The sequence below is a fragment of the Castanea sativa genome, chromosome 9 (assembly GCF_040712315.1).
Source record: "Castanea sativa cultivar Marrone di Chiusa Pesio chromosome 9, ASM4071231v1".
In the NCBI taxonomy this organism is placed as follows: Eukaryota; Viridiplantae; Streptophyta; class Magnoliopsida; order Fagales; family Fagaceae; genus Castanea; species Castanea sativa.
The window spans coordinates 4,444,333-4,466,662 of NC_134021.1; the positions used below are offsets into that span (position 1 = coordinate 4,444,333).

A 22,330-nucleotide genomic window follows, 5' to 3' on the forward strand; every position below is an offset into this window, starting at 1 on the left:
TCAAACAAAAATATTGTTTGTGTGCCTGGCTACTTTGAATCGCAGAAACAGAAACTCAAATAGAGGGCTGCTTTTCCGACGAAGTCCAATCGGAGATGGAAGTCGGATGTTTCGTGCCGGCACCAGGAAAAACCAGAGAAGGAAGGTGTGTCTGTTTCGGCAGACATTAATGATGATTTGAATTCAGAAAAGCCGGATTCAATGCCTATTTTTCAGAGTCAAAATGGTGATATTAATGCCGATACAATCAATCCCATTAATTTGGAGCGCACGTTCAGGGATTTCGATTTGCATGGGGATATCCAACATGAAAAAGCTGTACTGGGTGCCACGGTGGATTCAACGGACTGTAACAACACTCCATATGGGCCAAATTTTAAAAGCCCAGACAATAAAGCATCATATGTGAAGCCGGGCTTGGTAAGTGAGACTACAGCTAAGTGGGTTAGGATTACCTGGCCCATTAGCTCATACGAAGAAGTTGCAAATAACGCACAACTAGGAAAACGCCATATTGAAGCTTCTTCCTCTGAACATCCAGAAACAAAGCGACGATGGAATATTTATAAAAATAATCATTTTATTATCACTTATTTAAAATGTTTTTAAATTACCCTCAATTAATATAGAAATAAGTTCCCTTACATTTATTTCATTAATTTCTTCTCACCTAAGTGAATTACCAATTTCTTCTATAAAAAAAAAAAAATGTGAATCACCATTCATGGTAAGACAGTAGTTATTAAACTTAGACTGGACATTGACTCGGTCTATGAGCTACTGACTCATCTGTCTAATCGCATGATCAAATATCAAAAAATATATATATATATATATATATATATATATATATATATATATATATAGAAACTAATAAAATAAGTTTGAGAAATCATAACAAGAATATGTAAATTAAAAAAAAGAAAAGAGTAGGCATATGTCTAAATTAAACTTGCTATTATAATTTAAAATCAAGGTTTCACAAGCAATAGTATTAGAAATTCTATAAAATATACAAGCAAAATAAATGAATGTCATAAGTTTGCAACTAAGTCTTTGCTAAATAAATTCTTGTTACATGTTTTAAATTTATATATAATAATAAAAAAAAAGGCAAATCATAAACTAAGTAAACAAAAGAAGAGAAAAAAAAAATGTTAAAGGCTTAAACTTAAAGAAATAAACAAATAAATCATAAAAAATATAAACAAAATAAGAAAAAGAAGGTTTAAGTAATAAACTATATAACATATATTGATATATTTATACCTACCTATTAATTGACCATGTGAAATTGGAAAGTAATATGTTCTGAGCAGAAAAAATTCATGCATAGTCCTAGGTTAAGGGAATTGAAACAGTGAAAAGTGACGACTATAGTAACATGAATCAACAAAGAAGTAAGTGAAAAATACTTTTTTTTTTTTAAGTTTTTCTCTTATTTAAATTGATAATAGAATAAACAAAATTTCAAATGAACTGAATTGATGGATTTTTTTTTAAAATGCAAAAATTGGTTAATTGCATACATCATAAATTTGTCCTTCCATATTGTATTCCACCACTGTCCACAGTCCACAGTCCACACCGATTGGTAAATACAAGGAAAAAAATGGCACTTTTGTAAATAAATATCCATGGAATGGTATTTGTAAGTAAGGCACCTTCCAAGAAGTTTCATTTCAACTTAAAAATTGAAAAGTCTACCCTCCACGTGATTCCTTGTCTTTATTTCTACTATTTACTTTTCCTTTCACATCTTCTTTTTCATTCATTTGTGTGTAAGAGAATGTACGGAGTGTTTTTTTTTTGGCTAATTTGTTGATGGGAGCCGATGTATGTGTGAGTAAACTCAACTATTTAGTCAATTCCGCGTTGTCGATAAAGTCATTTTATTCATTGTTTTCTCACCCACTTTTTGAAAAATGAAAGAGCCTTTGTTCAAAAGTTTGCACCATGAAATCTTCGCGGAAGTGGGACTTCCCTTCTTTCCAGGCCTTCATTTCCATTCAAATATTGCTCTGTCAAAAAACTTGGAACTTTACTCCTCATCTCTCATAATTCTCATTTCATCACATCTTTCTTCTTCTCAATTTTCTGCCTGTAGATTTTAATGGCTTTCTTGGTCAATCAAGGTGACTCCTTTTCTTCTTCCACTCTCCAGTAGAACTATGATGTTTTTTTGAGTTTTAGAGGGAAAGATACTCGCAATGGTTTTACTGGCCATTTATATCATGATTTGTGTGAGAAATGTATCAAGACCTTCATTGATAATGATCTCCAAAGAGGAGAAGAAATTTCAGAGGAACTTCTCAAAGCTATTAGATCGTCAAGGATTTCAGTTATTATATTCTCTCAAAACTACGCATTTTCGGCTTGGTGCTTGGATGAACTTGTTGAGATTCTTAACTGTAAGCAAAATGGACAATTGGTTCTACCTGTTTTTTACAAAGTGGATCCGTCTGAAGTACGTAAGCAAGAAGGTAATTTTAAAGTAGTACTGGCTAAACAAGAAATCAAGTTCAAGAATAACATAGAGAAGGTGCAAAGGTGGAGGGCAGCCCTAAATGAAGCGGCTAGTTTGGCGGGATGGCATTATGAGGATGGGTATGCATCTAATAATTAATGTTATGTGCTTTTATGATTTTTAGACTTCTAATGGTTTAGTTCCAACCACAAATGCTAAATATGAAAAAATATATATATATATTATGATTATCACTTCAATTACTAAGTCAGTTAGGTTAGTAGAAATAGAAGAATTTAATCATACTAATTAAAGAGTTTGTCTAACATATTTTTGAGTTTTTCTCCCCCTATTAGTAAGTTGCAAACACATCTAATGAGCTTTAATCCCATGACCTCACCTTTCACTCACACTTGTGATAAGAGGAAGTGTTGAAACAAGCCTCATCCACATAATCCTTTAAAAAAATTTCTCTAATTTTCTTAATCATTTCGTTCAATGTGTTATAAATGGGTTTTCAATAGTTTTTTATCTCACCTAAGGTGAAGTTTCCATACAACTATTTGCTAAAAACCTAAAACAATTTCTTACTAAGGAAATAATAGAATGAATCAAAATCAAAGTTGTGAATAAAGTATAGAATGTCATTTCGGTTTGGCAAAGAAACAAAATATACCTTTCGAAGAATTGATAATGTTATAGTTTCTCCCACCATTTTTTTAAAATCCAAAATTTCTTGATTATTTTGGTCAAGTATGGAAAGCCAAAATCTTATACCCAAAGAATAAAAAATAAAATAAATGATACTTCTCAAATACTTAAATTATGTCCTTTAATTCAATTGATAATATGTCAAAGTTTTAATTCAATTGATAATATGTCAAAGTGTAGGATGTAATGCACAAAACTAGACATCTTGATTCTTTTATTTTCATATTCATATTTTCAACTAGTCCAACTCATTTAATGTCTCATATACTTTGTGATTGGCAGCGGCCTTGAATACAAATTCATCCAACAAATTATTGAATATATATTGTCTACCAAATTAAAGGAAATGCAGTTATTTGTTGCTAAATATCCTGTTGGAGTAGATTCTCGTGCCAAAGACATAGAATCACTTTTAGATATTAAGGTAAACGATTTTCGAATGGTAGGAATTCATGGTCTTGGGGGAATAGGTAAGACAACTATTGCAAAAGATGTTTATAACAAAATTTTTAAGCATTTTGAAGGAAGTTGCTTTCTAGAAAATGTTAGAGAAAATTCTGAGACAAATGATGGTATAATCCAACTACAAGAGAAACTCCTTTTGAATTTCTTAAGGGGCAAACATATGAAGGTGGAGAGTGTAGCCTGTGGAATCAACATGATAAAGGAAGTGCTTCATGGTAAAAGAATTCTTTTAATTCTTGATGACGTGGATAAATCAAAACAGATAGAAAATTTGTTTGGAAATTGTGATTGGTTTGCTTTAGGAAGTAGAGTCCTTATAACAACAAGAGACAATCACTTGCTCGATAATCTTGGAAAAGTTTGTACAACTTACAAGGTGACGGAATTGGACAAACATAAAGCTTTTAAACTCTTTAATCAACATGCCTTCCAAGGAAATAAACATGAGGAAGATTATTCTGAACTTGCAAACCAAGTCATACAATATGCCAAAGGCCTACCCTTAGCTTTAGAAATAATAGGTTCTAATTTGTGTGGAAGACCAAAATCTGAATGGGAAAGTGCAGTACAAAAATATGGAAAAATTCCTGAAGGAGATATTCATAAAATACTGAAAGTAAGTTATGATGAATTGGAAGAAACGGAAAAGGATATTTTCCTCGATATTGCATGTTTCTTCAAGCGATGGGACAAGGATATTGTTGTAAATATATTAGATGCTTGCAATTTATATCCAACATGTGATATTCCAAAACTTGTTAATAAATGTCTCATAACTATTAGTGGTCGCATATTACAGATGCATGACTTGGTACAACTAATGGGTAGGGAAATTGTTCGGCAAGAATCACCAAATATCCTCAAAACACGTAGCAGGTTATGGTATTATGAGGATGCACGTGAAGTACTAACCGGAAGTAAGGTATAACTTCTTTTTCTTTAGATTTTAACTTCTTCTTTTTTTCAAGTAGAAGCGATAATTTTTTCTTTTTTGATAATTTTTTTTAATATTATGGAAAATATAAGTTTAACAATATCATTTTTGCTTAAAATTTCATGATTATTATAGAATTGGCAAATTCCATTGTGTTATATGTTTCACTTAGTTCTTTATCCAATCAGGGGTCAGACAAAATTCGAGGTATAATGTAGCATTCACCTAATCCAATAACAGTGCAATTACATGCTAAAGCTTTCAAAAAGATGGAAAATCTCAAATTTCTTATGGTTCGTAATGTACTCGTTTCTAAAGAACTGAAATATCTTCCCAAAGGGTTAAAGATACTTGAATGGCATGAATATCCTATTTCTTTGCCATCCGATTATTGTCCTCAACAACTTGTTGTACTCAAGATGCCACATAGTTGCATTAGATTGGAGAAGCTATTCAAGCAGGTATGAGTATTAGCATTAATGAATTTTGATTTCTCTTAATATTATTTCTAAAATTTTGTTGATGAACAATTTTTGGGGTTTTTTTTTTACTTGTAGGGGAGCCAGTATAATAATTTGAAAAGTATCAATTTGGGATGGTGTATATCCATTAGAAAATTACCTGACTTGTGTGCCCCAAACTTAGAGGAACTGGACATTTGTGGTTGTGAAAATTTAATTGAGGTTCATGAGGCCATGGGATCTCTTGATAAGCTCAAAATGTGGGATCTCAGCAATTGCAAAAAACTTAAAATTCTTCCTAGCAGCTTTAGGTTGAAATCTCTTGAAGGTATTTATCTAGGTGACTGTGTAAGTCTTGAAAAATTACCTGACTTGGGTGCTCCAAACTTAAAGTATTTGATCATGGATCATTGTGAAAATTTAATTGAGGTTCATGAGGCCATTGGATCTCTTGATAAGCTTAAGTCGTGGGTACTCGGGAATTGCAAAAAACTTCAAATTCTTCCCAGCACCCTTAGGTTGAAATCTTTAAAATTTATTAGTCTATACGGCTGCATAAGCCTTGAAAAGTTTCCCAATATTCACCCAGAAATGAAATGTGACATGTTACATATTCAATGTAGTAATATTGGAGAATGGCCTTTGTCATTGAAGTATCTAAGTAGTGGGCTTCGTCACTTAAACCTAGGTAATTGTCAAAACGCTAGGGATTTTCTTGTTAGCACTTCGGGATGTAAGTTTACGAACTTGAGAAAACTGGAAGTCTACAATTGTGACAGACATATAATTGAATCACATATTTTGATGAAGCCCGATTCCTTCCCCTCATTATACGATCTAAGAATAGATGGCTCTAATATTGTTACAATCCCGGAAAGCATTATCAGATTTACTACATTACAATCGCTTACCATGCGTAATTGCAAGATCCTACAAGAAATTCCAAGGCTTCCACAGTCTATAAGAAGAGTGAATGTAGTAGACTGCATGTCGTTGGATCTACCATCATCATGCAGACTATTTAATCAGGTGCGCTCTCTCCCCTTCTCTCTATATATTTAAGTTTAAGTGATATATATTACAAGAATCTCTAAATTTATAATTTCTTGTTTTTGCTAAATGCAAGCAGTTTCTAGAAATATTCATGGATCCCTCGATTATTGCTTACGGTTGTTGTGAATTTATACTACCAAGAATTGAGATTCCGAAGGGGTACAAATTGAACCATCAGAGTGTTGGAAATTCTGTATCATTCGTGGTTGGCCGTGAATTTAAAAAATTAATTGTCTGTTTTGCTTTTCAATCGGCGAAGTTCAAATCTAAGGCAACTTGTTTCGTTGAATCCACCAATGGTTTTTCAAAAAGAGATGATACATGGGTAGACTCTATATCAGGAGAGCATCTCTTATTACGTCCTGTATATCTTGGGGGATGGAATGAATCAAATCCATCTGAACAGAATCACGTTACGATTACAGTTGAAATCAATTTTTGGGACGATGCCAAAATGACATGGTGGGGAGTCCATGTAGACTGCATCTGCTGTGGGTCTTCATCGGTTCCTGATGATATTGATCACCATTCTTTTCCATCTGATGTGCGGCTTCAAATGGACACCACAAATGGGCTCGACTTACCCATGGGTCACCCAAGTTTGCGATTTACTTATGGGTTGGATGATCAGGATTCATCTACAATTGCCCGGATTTGTAATAACACTGAGCCACCGCCTTTACCAACTATTTTCTCCACTCCTTATGGTTCAGATTTAGATCATGGGGTTTCCAACATTGGAGGGGTTTCAGGGCTTTTGATCGACCCAAACTTTGAATCATCATTTCATGATGATGTGCACGATTTGGATTCATCATCAATTGCCTATCCCTTTGCAAGAATTGGATATTTAGACTCAAATGCTAGTATAGATGGTTTCTCTCCCCTAGTCCTTGATGACATTGAGCACCATTCTTTGCCATCTGATGTGCGTCCAGTGGATACCACAAATGGGTCTGAATTAAGCTTGGGTCGGCAAGATTTGGGATTTAGTGATGGGTTTGATCAGGGTTCTTCTTCAGTGGACCATGCCTTTGACAACAATAATTCTGACTTCAATCTGTTTCCACCATCAAAGAAGGCAAGAACATCTTGATCAAACTTCAAACAATTATGCTTCCACCTGAAAGCAAACTCGATGCCAAGGTATGCCTGCTTTAGTTGCATTATTGGATTCACATTGTTGCTCATCTGCTCAAGTATTTATAGGAAATCAGGCTGCTAGGCTTTGTATATATTAGTTATAAAATAAGTATTTATTTTATTTTATTTTATTTTAATGCAGTTGCTGTTGCTGTTGAAGTAATTGGTAGGTCCAAGATCCTTTTCCACCTTGCAATTTGATTTTCATTTATTGTAATATTTGTACTTTATTCATTTTATTTTTCTGCTTCTAGTGCATAATTTCCTCTTACAAGATTTTCAAAACTTCAATTTTATAAAATAAGGAGTTTGCTTTTGTTTGTTTCAAATTGAAATTTAAGTCAAGCACACAAACTGTTTGATGAAATGCTTTTTCCCGATATTGAACCTGTCTGCTTAGATGTTTCTGACCTATGCAATTCATCGAGCCAATTGTTAATGTTTTATTGTTAATTTCTAAAAACTAATTTTGTTTGATTACTTTTGCTTTTCTTGTGGGTTTTAAATTTTGTTATTATTAATTGTCATAGATGTTTATTTACTTTTGTTGATTCATTGAATACTATTACTTAGATTTTTCTTTATTTTATTTAGCGATAAGTGACAACTGAACAAGAATGCATCAAAAATATTACCAAGAGAAATAAAAATCAACTTTGCACTAAACTATGGACTTGAAATCCTTGAGTATCCTTCCTTTCTCAAAGAGGCTATCGCAGAAAGTTATTTCATAGTGTCTAATATAATCCTAGGAATATAGTTGGTACCAAGTAGTCCTTTGGTGATAAAAATAAGTTGAAGGCCAAAAGTTTGAAAAGCACCATAAGAAATATGGCTAGGTTTGCAGTGGTTTATTATGTTTGGCTTGAAAGAAATGCTTATGTATTCTGCAGCAACGTCAAGTATGAGAAGGCAATAAGCCATTAAGGCCTCGGTTGAGTTTGCCATAATTGAGGGTTTTAGTTTGATTCTTTGTAAGTTTAGTTGCAACTTTTATTTAGTTTCTTGCTTACTCTGTTTTTGTTGTTAGGCGTTACAGCTTTTAGATACTGATGTTTGCTGTTTGTATAGTTTGTTTCATTAATAAATTCATTTGTTCATCAAAAAAATAAATAAATAATCTATAATTTTACTTGAGGACATTGACCATTTTCGCATACTTATTTTCTACATTGCCAAAATAAGAACAAACTACAAAGAAAGTATGAATTCAAAACGGAATTCCATTGCAACCAAACGTTAATGTTCTAACTAAAGTAACTTTCTTTTTTATTGATTGCATTGCTCATATGGTTACTTTGTTTTTCCATTAACTGCTTTTTTTCCCTTTCTTTCTTTAATGTGGTATAACTATTGAGAACTTCTTGATTTGGATGGAAAACATAAGAATATGCAACGTTTGAGAAGTCTCTATGCACTATGCAACCCTATCCTCTCTTTTTTCCCAAATTGGGGATCAGTTTGTATATTTTCCTTCTGCTTATTGTTAAGATATTAAATTTACTGTAAAACAGATTTAGGTGTTTAAAGTTTAACTCTCGGAGTTGAAAATGCTTTAGATCTATCCAGCCAAGCTGAATCATGTAATGGTCAGTGTGCTAAAATTTTGAAAGGTCCTATTAGTCTAAACGTTTATCCTTGTTGTTTCTTTCTACTTTTTAGGTTTGAAGTGTCTGCAGGAACTAAAAACAGTAACCGTATGACCATGGAAATGTTATTTTGTGGACCCCCTACCTTAGTGATCAATGTTTTGGTGAATATTTTTGGATAGGAGGATGATACCAGGTTGATGAGTTAAATTTCAACCTTTTCATAATAGTTCAGTGGTATTGAACTCTCCTGTTTTCTTTGAAAATATCTTAAACCAATTTCCTTGTTCATTAAATGCTTAAAAAATATATAATCTTTTTTTGTTGTTGTTGTCTAGATTCAGCTTCGAGAGCTAAGATGAGAGGTAAAGAGTAGACTCCTTTGCTGTGGCACGTACTAATTTTTTTTTTTTTTGCTATCACTTGTGATTTAGAGATTTAAATAGTTTTATAAGAATTTATTTCTTCAAATCTTTTTGGGTCTTTTTGTCTAGGAATGTGGAGCACTCATTAAAGGACTAGAATCAATGTCAAGGTCATAAAGAGGTACTCTCTACAGTTAAAAAGGTAGGTAATTTATTTAAATGCTTTTGGAAAGGCATCTTTTAAAGTGCACCTTGTTCTTAATGTTCAAAAAATTAAATAAAATTTTTGGATCACATATTAGGATAATGAGTTGATTGTTAATCAACATGACGATCTTTGGTTAGTTTTATTGACAAAAAACAAACAGGTTTTTGTTGAGATTTTTGTTTTATTTAATTCTAATTCATTTGCACTTGAAAAGAGTTTGGCATAATGTTATCAGAAGACTATTCAAACAACTAAACAATAATTTTAGAGATTCTAAAAGCTGCAAATTTGGAATTGATTGCCAAAGGAAGGTATTTGCAATTGAGAAGAATTGGGATTACGGAATCTATTCATAAGACTACTCATGCAGCAAAACCAATAAGGAGTGTTTAATTAGGATTAAGACTCAAAGATTGGCTTATTTCTTTTTATAGTTTATTTGATTTGATTTAATATGTATTAGAACGTGTTTCCTGATAATAATATTTAAGGTTTTTTTTCCTAGGTAAATTGGGGAGGGGGTGGAACCCCAATACTAGAGATTGTAAGGGGTGTTTGACCCACTATAGTATCCCTTCAACCCCTCATATTTGTGATTGATCATTTAATATATTTGGTTGGGATTTGTGGAAGAATATTATTTATATATGATTAGTTGAGAAAATATTTTTAGAAACATAATATAAAATCGCTTGTTTTTATTTACTAGTTAATCTTTTGATAATTAGAAATATTTGAATTAATCAGGATAAACAGGGCCACGACTTCATTATTGTTGGGATTGCAATTTGCAACTGTACTTGCTGATAAAAATTTTTCATCCCTTAAGTTCATTTACATGCTTAAAAATGATCTTTTCATTTGCATGCTTAAAGATCTTTCTATCTATTAGGTTACTTTGTTCACATCTGATAGACCATTCTCTAAAGCTCAAACTAAATTCTCAAAGTAGTTCCGAGTCATGTTGCCATTGCTCATTGGAATACAATATTATAACTGATTCGGAAGTAAAGGGAAACTGATTTGGCTCCATGATCAGTCAAGTCTCTTTATGATCAAGATAGCCTATTGGCTTATCCATAATGAATACTTAGATGGAAGGAGCATAATTCAGAGATATAGTTCTCAGGTGTGGGCTGCTTTGTGGAGGATGATATAGTTCTCAGATGTGTGGGCCTCCATCTGAAAGATTTAACTCCCTTTCAAACCCATCATTTTTCCTATGGGAACTATTATATGATGGTTTTCAAGTGAGAAGGGAGTTAGCAATTAGGAATCTCATCATTGATGTTTCTTGCCCTTTATGTGCTATAGAAGAGGAATGCCTAGACCACCTATTTATTGCCTATGACTTAGCTAGTGCAATGTGGTTCACATCATCGCTCACCATTTGAACTTAGGTCCTAGAGCCAAAGTCAAGTCAAAATTAGGTTTCTTCTTGGCTGGAAAGAGTGTATCAGTCACAAGACTAGTGCAATCACTTCACTGTCATCTTTGCCAATACTCTCTGGCTATTTTAATACATAGAAACAAAGTAATGCACAAAGGAATAACTATTAATGCTAGCTTCTAAAGTCTTAAGTCATAGTGCTTACCTTTCTTCTATTTGTAGGGATGTGGCAAACACATGGGAAGTGGACACTGCATTTAAACCACTTGATGTACTTTTCAGCAGTTTTCTTGGAAGTATAGCACATGACATGATCATATATTGGAGGTATGGATCTCTCTCTTTTCATGATATATCTATTTGATAGTGTAAAACCTATAAAGAATTTGGTAAGTAAAATTATTGTTGGATGCTTCATATGGTTCTATGTATTATATGTGGCGCGTATGAAGAAAAAAAAAGTTGTTTAGCTCCATTAGATATTTCTTAATTGGAAACTCATATAACGAGGGCAATTTCTTGAGTTAGTATTTTGGGGAAAAGAGGGCAGTTTCTTGAGATTATCTAAGTGCATTGGTTGAATGGGTTTATATTTGCCCCCATATTTCAATGTGATGTCATGATCTGTGTAGTTGTTTATATATTATTTTTTATCTTAAAAGTTTATATCATGTCAAAGTAATCTTCAAATGTTTGGAACTTGATTCTGGCATGCGTGATGTGGTTAGTGTGGATAGAGCGTAATAACGGTATTTTTGTGGAGGGCATGAGATCTATTGAGAAAGGTACATGCTATAGTAGAGGAGTCTACTCTTTACCTAGTCTTCTGTAGAGTTTTATGTAATAAAATATATTTGAAGTCTTTCATCTATTGAGTGACATCATTGGATGAGTGAAACATCTATCACATATCTTGCTTAATTGATCCTTAAATATCTTCTTTAAAAATTATTTTAATAAGTATGCTTCTAAACCATTCATTTTAAGATATGTTAATATGTTTAAAACTATTGTTCTGGTTTTGAAAAAAAAAAGAAAAGATTTTCTTGAATAATCTAGTTCTAATTACTGTTTTGGGGAGATTGGGGGGCGGGGCTGAAGTTAAAAGCTAAGTACACTCTAGTATTCTTTTGGCTATATAGAATGCTCAATGAATCCCAAGATGAGGGGTTGCCAGGTAAATTCCTAGGCATTATTTAAATTAATATAGCTAGCTCAAATGTTCTTACGGTTGAGTTATGGTGCTTAATGCTACTTAGTACATATGCATTTTTGATCGCTTTAAAAGCAAACCAAAAGTAGACCCTAGGATTTGCATTTGATTGTGCAATGGAAGTTGTAAGCAACACATGCTTTATAATTGGGATTTGAGGTTATTGTGTTATACATTGCATCTAGATAGCTCTCAAACATATTGTAACGTTTCTTGAGATGATGTGGACAGTGTAGCTGAACCTTATAAATTACCAATTTTTTCATTATCTTTCATATGATCTTTACTGGCTTGTCTTTTCAAATGCTATTAATATGCATTATTTGTCTCTCGTTGTTCCTTTGCACATAAATTTCTGTATAACCCAATTAACTGAGGAGTTCCAGAAATATTATGTGGAGGTAATGCTGAAAGCCTTTAATTTGAGGCTGCATTATGGGCAATTTATCTTGTAGCAACTAAAGTGATGATTGGTAGTACATAATGATTTAAAGGGTATTTGGAGCAAAGATGTTTGGATCCCTTGTAGTATGAGGTCAGTCAGTTTTGGGATTTTCATGTACTTGTCACTAGAGAATATGGATCAATTGATTGATTTTTCAAATATATGGAAACTGAAGTGTGGGTTGATATAGTTTTCAAAAATTGCCAAACTGGAATTTCAATAATACTATGTATGTTTCTAATTGATGATCTTTTTCTCTTTTCATTCATAAGTGATTTGTTTCTCGCTTTTGGAGTTATGTGTGCATTTGTAAAAGACTATATAGTGATTATGAATCCATGTGACATTCAATCGCTTCCATAATCAATCATCAATCAATATATATAAAGGCAAAGACCTCACTTTTTCTTATAAAATGGAATTTTAATGTCCTCTTAGAATTTGAAAGGATGTGTATTATTTAATTGCTTCAACAAAAACCATTGAAGCAGTACACCTCTCTTTCTCTCTTAACTATTCAGCTCTCCTTTAAATTAATGCACACAATATTGTTTCTTTAGAAATCAATATCATTTCACCAGGATCCTCTATCTCTCCTTTTCTAAAATTTCAAATGTTATGCTCTTCTCTTTCTCATTCAATTTTGAAAAAAAAAAAAAAAAATCAGATTATGAGCTTCTTTGAGAATCTTAGGGATTTTGTAGGGGAAGGCTTTGCTGGCCAGCCCTTGAAACTGTGTCTCCAACTGAGCGCATCTTGGCGCTTTTGTTTTATCCATATGTACTCCTACCTGTATTCTCTGTTTATTAGCAATTCAGAAATTTTTACTAAAAATTTTCCTACCAAAACTAAATGGAATATGAATAAGTAGCACCTCAGAAAGATATCACTTTATTCTCTGTTTGTCTTTTAACATTTTGAATGATTCCAGGAATATAGGACTAATGCAAAAGATTAACGATTGACCTGTCAAGGTAAAAAAAAATACTTTGTTTGGTTTTTTAATGCTATAGTTAAATTCCTCCTTGGCAGCTTTAATGTGTCAATGGCTATATTGGACAAATCTTTTTCAATATCTCTATTTTGGCCCCCTTTTTTATATGCCATACCAATTAACAAAAGACAAATGGCCAAGAGCAATCTTTGAAATTCCTAGAGCCAAAGATGTTTGTCACTTGCTTAAGTTATCTTATGGTTAATAAAATTGCTATATTTGACATGAACCTTAATCATATTATGATAAATATTTGGGTCATTCATAATATGAGTTGCTATTGAAATTTTGTCCTCAAAATTTCCTGGCTTCATAGGTTTCACCTTGGTTCGATTGTGGTTTTTGAAGAGCTTTTCTACTAATAACAAATTTCTAGTAATCGCATTTTTTGCACCTATCTCAATGGTGTGTAAAGTGTTGCTCAAGATGGAGGATTGGCATGCCTTTCCATTGAAGGTCAGCAGCCCAAACAATAATTGTAACTAAGGATTCTTAATTTTAATTTATATAGTTCTAGATGATGAATCAGCTCCAATTGGAACTACAACTTAGCGTATGACATTCTTTGAATATTTTTGAAAACAATTACTACCAAATTTGGTCACTAATGCTGCCTCTCTTCACTTAATGAAATTCTTTAAGAATTTAATAGATATCCTACTTTGAACATGATTGCATTAAAGTTCATCTATGAATGAATATTCACACAGTTTCTTTTTAAAATTTTCTTTCAGGTTTTAACTACCGTTTTTGATTATCACAAGGGCAATCCTTAAATAATTAATGACATATTTGCATCACTTGGATTGAAGATTGATGATGGTGAAAATGGCCATTATGTGAGGGATGTTTTTTCGGCCTTAGTTATTGGTATGTAAGACTTGGTATTAGTTGCAAAAGATATATTTCTTACTATATTTGGCCATAAATAATGTATATTGGAAGCTTCAAGGAGGCTGAAAATTCATTATAGATGAATCATTACAGTTTTGTTAAGAAGTTGAACAAAATGGTCAAACCTCACCCTTTCATTTTTCTTTATAAAGATGGTTGTGGTTAAACAAAAATATCTTCCCATTGGACTCTATTGCATATCTTCCTGCTAGACTATGAGTTGAACAAAATGGTCAAACCTCACCCTTTCATTTCCACCTTGCAATTTGATTTTCATTTCATATAATATTTGTCTCTTATTCATTTGAGAATTTGTCTGCTTCTAGTGCATAATTTCTTCTTACAACATTTTCAATTTTACCAAATAACAAGTATGCTTGCTGATTGTTTGAAATTGAAATTTAAGTCAAGCACACAAGCTGTTCGATGAAATGCTTTGTCAAGATATTGAACCTGTTTGCTTAGATGTTTCTGACCTCTGCAATTCATTGAGCCAATTGTTCATGTTTTATTGTTAATTTCTAAAAAATGATTTTGTTTCTTTACTTTTATTGATTCGCTGAATAATATTACTTAGATTTTTCCATTATTTTATTGAGAGGTAAGTGACAATAGAACAAGAATGCATCAAACATATTACCAAGAAAAATAAAAATCAACTTTGCACTAAACTATAGACTCAGAATCCTTGAGTGTCCTTCCTTTTTTAAAGAGGCTATGGCAGCAAGTTAATTCATAGTGTCTAATGTAATCCTAGGCATATAGTTGGCATATAGTTGGTACCAAGTAGTCCTTTGGGGGTAAAAATAAGTTGAAGGCCAATAGTTTGAAAAGCACCATAAGAAAAATTGCTAGGTCTGCAGTGGTTTATTATGTTTGTATACTTATTTTCTACATTGCCAAAATAAGAACAAACTTCAAAGAAAGTATGAATTCAAAACTGAATTCCATTGCAGAATGTTCTAACCAAAGTTACTCTTTTTTATTGATTGCATTGCTCATATGGTTACTGCGTTTTTCCATTTTCTGCTTCTTCTTTTTTCCCTTTAATGTGGTTTAACTATTGAGAACTTTAGATTTGGATGGAAATTGTAAGAATATGCAATGTTTGAGAGGTTTCTATGTAGTATGAAATCCTATCCTTTTTTTTTTCCATAACTGGGATTCAATTTGTATATTTTCTTCTTGCTTATTGTTTAGATATTAAATTTACTATAAAACAAATTTGAGTGTTTAACGTTCAACTCTTAGAGTTGAAAATGCTTTAGATCTATCCAGCCAAGCTGAATCATGTAATGGTTAGTGTGGTAAAATGTTGAAAGGTCCTACTAGTCTAAATGTTTATCTTTGTTGTTTCTTTCTACTTTTTAGGTTTGAAGTCTCTGCTGGAATTCAAAACCTCTAAGGTAAGACCATGAAAATGTTATTTTATAGATCCCCTACTTTAGTGACAAGTGTTTTTGTGAATATTCTTGGATGGGAGGATGGTACCAGGTCAATTACTTTAATTGCAACCTTTTCAATATAGTTCAGTGGTATTGAACTCTCTTGTTTTCTTTGAAAATATTATAAACCAATTTCCCCATTTATTCAATTCCTTAAAAAATACATAATCTTCTTTTTTTTTGGATGCCTAGATTCAGATTCTAGAGCTAAGATGGGAGGTAAAGAGTAGACTCCTCTACTATGGCATGTACTCTTTTTTATTTTTTATTTGCTACCACTTATGATTTAGAGATTTAAATAGTTTTTATACAAATTAATTGTTTCAAATCTTTATTTGGGTCTTTTTGTCAAGGAACGTGGAGAAGTCATTAAAGGACTAGATCCTATGTCAAGGTCATCAAGAGGTACTCTCTACAGATAAAGAGCTAGGTAATTCATTTAAATACTTTTGGAAAAGCATGTTTGAAAGTGCACCTTGCTCTTAATGTTCTTCAAATTAAATAAAATTTTTGGATCATGTATTAAGATAATGAGTTGATTATTAGTCAAAATGATGATCTTTGATTAGTTTTGTAACAAAAAACAAGCCGGTGTTTGTTGAGATTTGATTTTGTTTAATACTAAATGATTTGCACTTGAAAGAGTTTGGCATAAGTTGTCATAAGAATTTTCAAACAGCTAAAAATATTTTTACTGGTTCTGAAAGCTGAAAATTTGAAATGGGTTGCCACAGGAAGGTATTTGAAATTGAGAAGAATTGGGACTATGGAGTCCGTTCATAAGACAACTCAGGTACCAAAAAAAATAAGTAGTTTTAATTAGGATAAGTAGTCAAATATTGGCTTATTCATTTATCGGTGTTGGAACCACTAAAGTATCCCTTCAACCCCTCAGATTCGTGATTGATCATTTAATAAAAAAAATAATTAAAAAATCTTCATCATTGTTGGGATTGCAACTGTACTTAGGGTCCGTTTGGATACAACTGAAAACTGAAAATTAAAAACTGAAAACACTGTAGTAAAATAATTTTTAAATGTGTGAATAGTACCGTGGAACCCATTTTTAATGAAAAATGGCTAAAAAGTTATATTTGTGGGTTCGTGAACAGTGCACGGATGCACTGTTCACACAGAAAAGTGGCTGAAAAGTCATAATTTGCGGCTACTATTCATGCACAGTGCATGAACAGTAGCCGTTGTCCCTTAAAAGCTGAAAAACTGCCCAAAAAAAAAAAAAAAAACAGCTGAAACGTGAAACGTAAACGCAATAATCCCTATCCAAACTCAGCCTTACTGATAAAATTTCTTTATCCCTTAAGTTCAATTTCTTTTTTAAAATGATCTTTCTATCTTTTAGGTTCTTGTGTTTTGGATCTGATTGACCATTCTCTAAAGCTCAAACTAAATTCTCAAAGTAGTTCTGAGTCGTGTTGCTATTGAAATACAACATTATAACTAATTCGGAAGCACAGGGAAACTAATTTGATCCCATGATTAGTCAGATCTCTTTACTATCAAGAGCACCTATTGGCTTCTCCATAATGAATACTTAGATGGAAGGAGCATAATTCAGAGATATAGTTCTCAGATGTGGGCTTCCCTATGAAAGATTTATCTCCCTTTCAAAGCCATTATTTTTCCAATGGAAACTATTAAATGATGGTTTTCTAGTGAGAAGGGAGTTAGCAATTAGCAATCTCATCATTGAAGTTTCTTACCGTTTATGTGCTATAGAAGAGGAATGCCTACACCACCTACTTATTGCCTATGACATGGTTCGCATCACCACTCACCATAGGAATTTAGGTCCTAGAGCCAAAGTCAAGTCAACCTTAAGTTTCTTCTTGGCTGGAAAGAGTGTGTCAGTCACAAGACCAGTGCTATCACTTCACTGTCATCTTTGCCAACACTCTTTGGGATATTTTAATACATAGAAACAAAGTAGTGTATTACTGTCTTAAGTCATAGTGCTTAGCTTCTTCTATTTGTAGGGATGCAGCAAACACATGGGAAGTGGACACTGAATTTAAACCACCTAATGTACGTATCTGCAGTTTTCTTGGATGTGTAGCACATGATCATATATTGGAGGTGTGGATCTCTCTTTCTTTTCATGATATGTCTATATGATGGTGTAAAACCTATAGAGAATTTGGTAAACAAAATTATTGTTGCATGCTTCATACGGTTCTATGTATTAATATTTTTGGATCACATAATAAGATAATGAGTTGATTGTTAATTAAAATTATGATCTTTGGTTAGTTGTGTTCACAAAAAACAAACAAGTGTTTGTTGAGTTTTTGGGTTTGTTTAATACTAAGTGATTTGCACTTGAAAAGAGTTTGGCATAAAGTTGTCATAAGACTATTCTAACAGCTAAACAATAATCTTAGAGGTTCTAAAAGCTGCAAAATTGGAATGGGCTTCCAAAGGAAAGAGTGTACCAGGCACAAGACCAACGCAATCACATCACTGTCATCTTTGCCAACGCTCTTTGGGCTATTTTAATACATAGAAACAAAGTAGTGCATGAAGGAATAACTGTTAATGCTAGCTTCTAAAGTCTTAAATCATATTGCTTACCTTTCTTCTATTTGTAGGGATGCAACAAACACACGGGAAGTGGACACTGCATTTAAACCATCAGGTGCACTTTTTAGCAGTTTTCTTGGAAGTATAGTACCTGACATGATCATATATTAGAGGTTTAGATCTCTCTCTATTCATGATATGTCTATATGATGGTGTAAAACCTATAAAGAATTTGTTAAATAAAATTATTGTTGGATGCTTCATACAGTTCTATGTATTATATGTGGCATGTATGAATATGAAAAGATAATAGTCTTGCTCCATTAGATATTTCATAATTGGAAACTCATATGTTGGGGGCAATTTCTTGAGTCATTATTTTGGCGAAAAGAGGGCAGTTTCTTGAGATTATCTAAGCAAATTGGTTGAATGGGCCTGTATGTGGCTAGTGTGATGTCATGAACCGTGTAGTTGTTTTAATTTTTTTTTCTAATTAAAATAAGTTTATATTATGTCAAAGTAATATTAAAATGTATGGAAATTGGTGCCAGCATGCATGATGCGGTTAGTGTGGAAAATTTTAGGACGGTATGAGATCTATTGAGAAATTGAAGTCCTTGCTACTTCTCACTTTGTTTGAATGATCTCAAGCATTTTACTAATTGAACTTCTATTTTTATTTTCAATTTTCTCTTAGATCTTCTTTTTGATTTGCCTGTACTTCTTCAAGGTTCTTTATGCTCATCATTGTGAAAACATTGTAATTCCTTTCATTTTGCAATAAAATTTCAGACTTATCAACAAAAATAAAAATAAAAACTAAATATATTTGAAAAAGTAAGGTGAAGACTGAGATAGTAGTTTCAAGACTCGCTGGATTTGGGTATAAATAAATAAATAAATATATGTTTGACACACATTAACAGTATCTTCTTTTTATTATGAGCACATATCAGCTCTCTACATTTCTCTATTTAATATAACTTTGGTATTTAGATTATTTATTACAAGGCTCTAGAAAAGCTTGAACAAGTCCAGCTGCCAAGGAACAACAATAGTTTTGAGATGGATGTGAACATTAGTCCAAAGATTAACAAAGTTATATCTGGTCTTTTGTAGAATTTTATGTGATAAAATATATCCAAAGTCTTTCATCTATTGAGTGATATTATTGGATGAGTGAAATTAAAACATCTATTACATATCTTGCTTAATGGATCCTTAAGTATCTTCTTTAAAAATTATTTTATTAAGTATGCTTATAAACCAATTCATTTGAAGATATATTACAAACTATTTGTCTGGTTTTGAAAAAAAAATATATATATATTTTTTTTTTCCTTGAATAATCCTGTTCTAATTACAATTTATGGGGGATGGGGGGGTAGGCTTGCAGTTAAAAGCTTTGTACACTAGTACTCTAGCTGTATGGAGTGCTCAATGAATCCCCAGACGAGGGGTTGCTAGGTAAATTCCTAGGCATTGTTTAAATCAATATGGCTAGCTTAGATGTTCATATGGTTGAGATATGGTGCTTAAGGCTACCTAGTGCATATGCATTTGTGATTGCTTTAAAAGAAAACCAAAAGTACTCCCTAGGAATTTGCGTTTGATTGTGCAATAGAAGTTGTAAGCAACACATGCTTTATAATTGGGATTTCAAGTTATTGTGTTGTTCATTGCATCCAGCTAGCAGTCAAATTTTTTGTAATGTTTCTTCAGATTGCGGACAGTGTAACTGAACCTTATAAATTACCGATTTTTTCATCATCTTTCATATGATCTTTACTAGCTTGTCTTTTCAAATGCTATAAATATGGATCATTTATCTCTTGTTGATTCTTTGAACATAAATTTATGTACAACCCTATTAATTGCCAGGATTTCTAGAAATATTTTGTGAAGGTAATGCTGAAAGTCTTTAATTTGGAGCTGCATTATGGGGTATTTATCTTGTTGCAACAAAAGTGATGATTGGTGGTACCTAGTGATTTAATGGGTATTTGGAGCAAAAGAAGTTTGGATCACTCGTATATGAGGTTAGTCACTTTTGGGATTTTTATGTACATGTCACTAGAGAATATGATCAATTGATTGATTTTACAAATATATGGAAACTGAAGGGTGGGTTGGTATAGTTTTTGGAAATAGCCACACTGGAATATTGGATGGTCTTGTGTGCTTCAGTTCAATTTTTCTAAGACAATAATACCGATTTAGGTTTCTAATTGATGTGCTTTTTCTCTTTTCATTCATAAGTGATTTGGAGTTGTGTGAGCATTACTGCATTGTAAAACACTATTTAGTGATTTTGAATCCATATGACATTCAAACCTTTCATGAATTATATTTTATTGATGTAATTTTTTTTATTAGTAAGTTATACATGCACCTATTGGGTTCTTCACTCATCTTGTGGGAGGAAAATGTGTAATTTGAGTTAAAGCGGATCGGCTTGAGTGTTGTGAATTTCTTAAATCTATATCTGAATTGTTTTTCTTCTCCTTTCAAAATCTAGTTATAATATCAAGGCCTTTGTGAAATGACATTGATTTATCATACCTTGATTCAGTTTTTTAGGCAGAAGACATGGATGGAAAATGGCCTTACAATTAAACACAAGTGGGATTGCTGGTAATGGTGAGCAAGAGAGCCTCAATGGCAACAACCCTGATTTTGGTTGCACTTGATTGGGTAGAATTGAAGCATTGTTCTGATGCAAATTGTTGTTTACAATAATATGTTCCTGAATTGATCCTACCACAACAGCCAAGGGCTCCAGATCAGAGCCACCTATAGTCTGAAGCATTAAAATGGTTCGTCTCCTTTTTGGATAAATAATAATATAAACTTCAGCTCAACATAAATCTGAATTCTCATAGCCTTTGAAATGCAAGCAGCTCTTCGAGTATCCAAGACAGGAGAGGATGAAAAAAAAACATTCCAGATTATGAATCATAATCGTATTCCTCAGCACCCTCTTCAGCAATAGGCTCAAGCCTTGGTGAATTGGAAGGCTTCTTCAGAGGGTAAATAATGGGAGCAGGGGCCACCTCAACCCAATAATTCAAGTTTATGATCTCCTTAGCCATTGAAGGTTGATATAATGAGGAAAATTCTGTAAAGAATTCCTGTCGATGATTTTGTTTTTCTCTTTTCCTTGTATTTAAAGGAAAATGAGAGAGATGGGATTTCCTTAGAATCGTTCTAGGAGTTTTCGAGTAACGCAGAGCACAAGAAATTGACTGTGATGAATATAAACTGGGGCTCTTATTAATATAGGAAGAGGAAGTGCAAAAAAAATAGGAAAAATATATCTAAAAGGAAGAAACAAAGAAAGTTCTGAGTCATAGTTAATTGATGGTAGTACTCAGTCCCTTGTGGACAATGTTGAAAAAAATGAAAATGGCTTGGAACAGATGAAAGTTCGTATCATAATAGAATAAGCCACTGAACATTCACCACAGAAAAGACAATGTTAAACGTGTGAGAAATTTGTTGGGACTTAACATGGTAGCCCACAAATAATACACCCTCATCAAAGGAATATTTTTAAGTAGTTTCAGAGCATAGCACAATGCTACTCTTCCTTTTCACATTCACGGTGGACTTACCATGAATTTAATGAGTATATTTCACTATAAATTTGAGAAGAATGATCATTATTTATCGTGCTTCAATAGTACCTAAAAATTACTCCTTAACTTGACCTAACCTTGATGGCTATACGGCTACCAGTAATGTTTTAATTTAGACCGAAAACAAAATGGAATCAGGAGAGAAGTTATATTCCACCTACTCTCACACCCACATGCCCGTATGACATTACTTGATAAGGGTTTTTCACATTTTCTATCTATAGAAATTGGGTTAATTGACTACACCAACTATCTTGATTGTGAAAGCATAAATGCCGAAATCAAAAATCCCATCTAAATATGGAGCTTAGCAAAGCTAATCAAGGAAGTAACTAAAGAATCAGTCTTTCTTAATTTATAAAATTATGACGCAATAA

At 32.6% G+C, this 22,330-nt stretch overlaps 1 pseudogene; it reads left to right on the forward strand.

The window, feature by feature from the left end:
• Nucleotides 1-1,863: 1,863 nt before the first annotated feature.
• On the forward strand, nucleotides 1,864-21,654 carry LOC142610942 (TMV resistance protein N-like; annotated as a pseudogene).
• The last annotated feature ends 676 nt before the right edge of the window (nucleotides 21,655-22,330 follow it).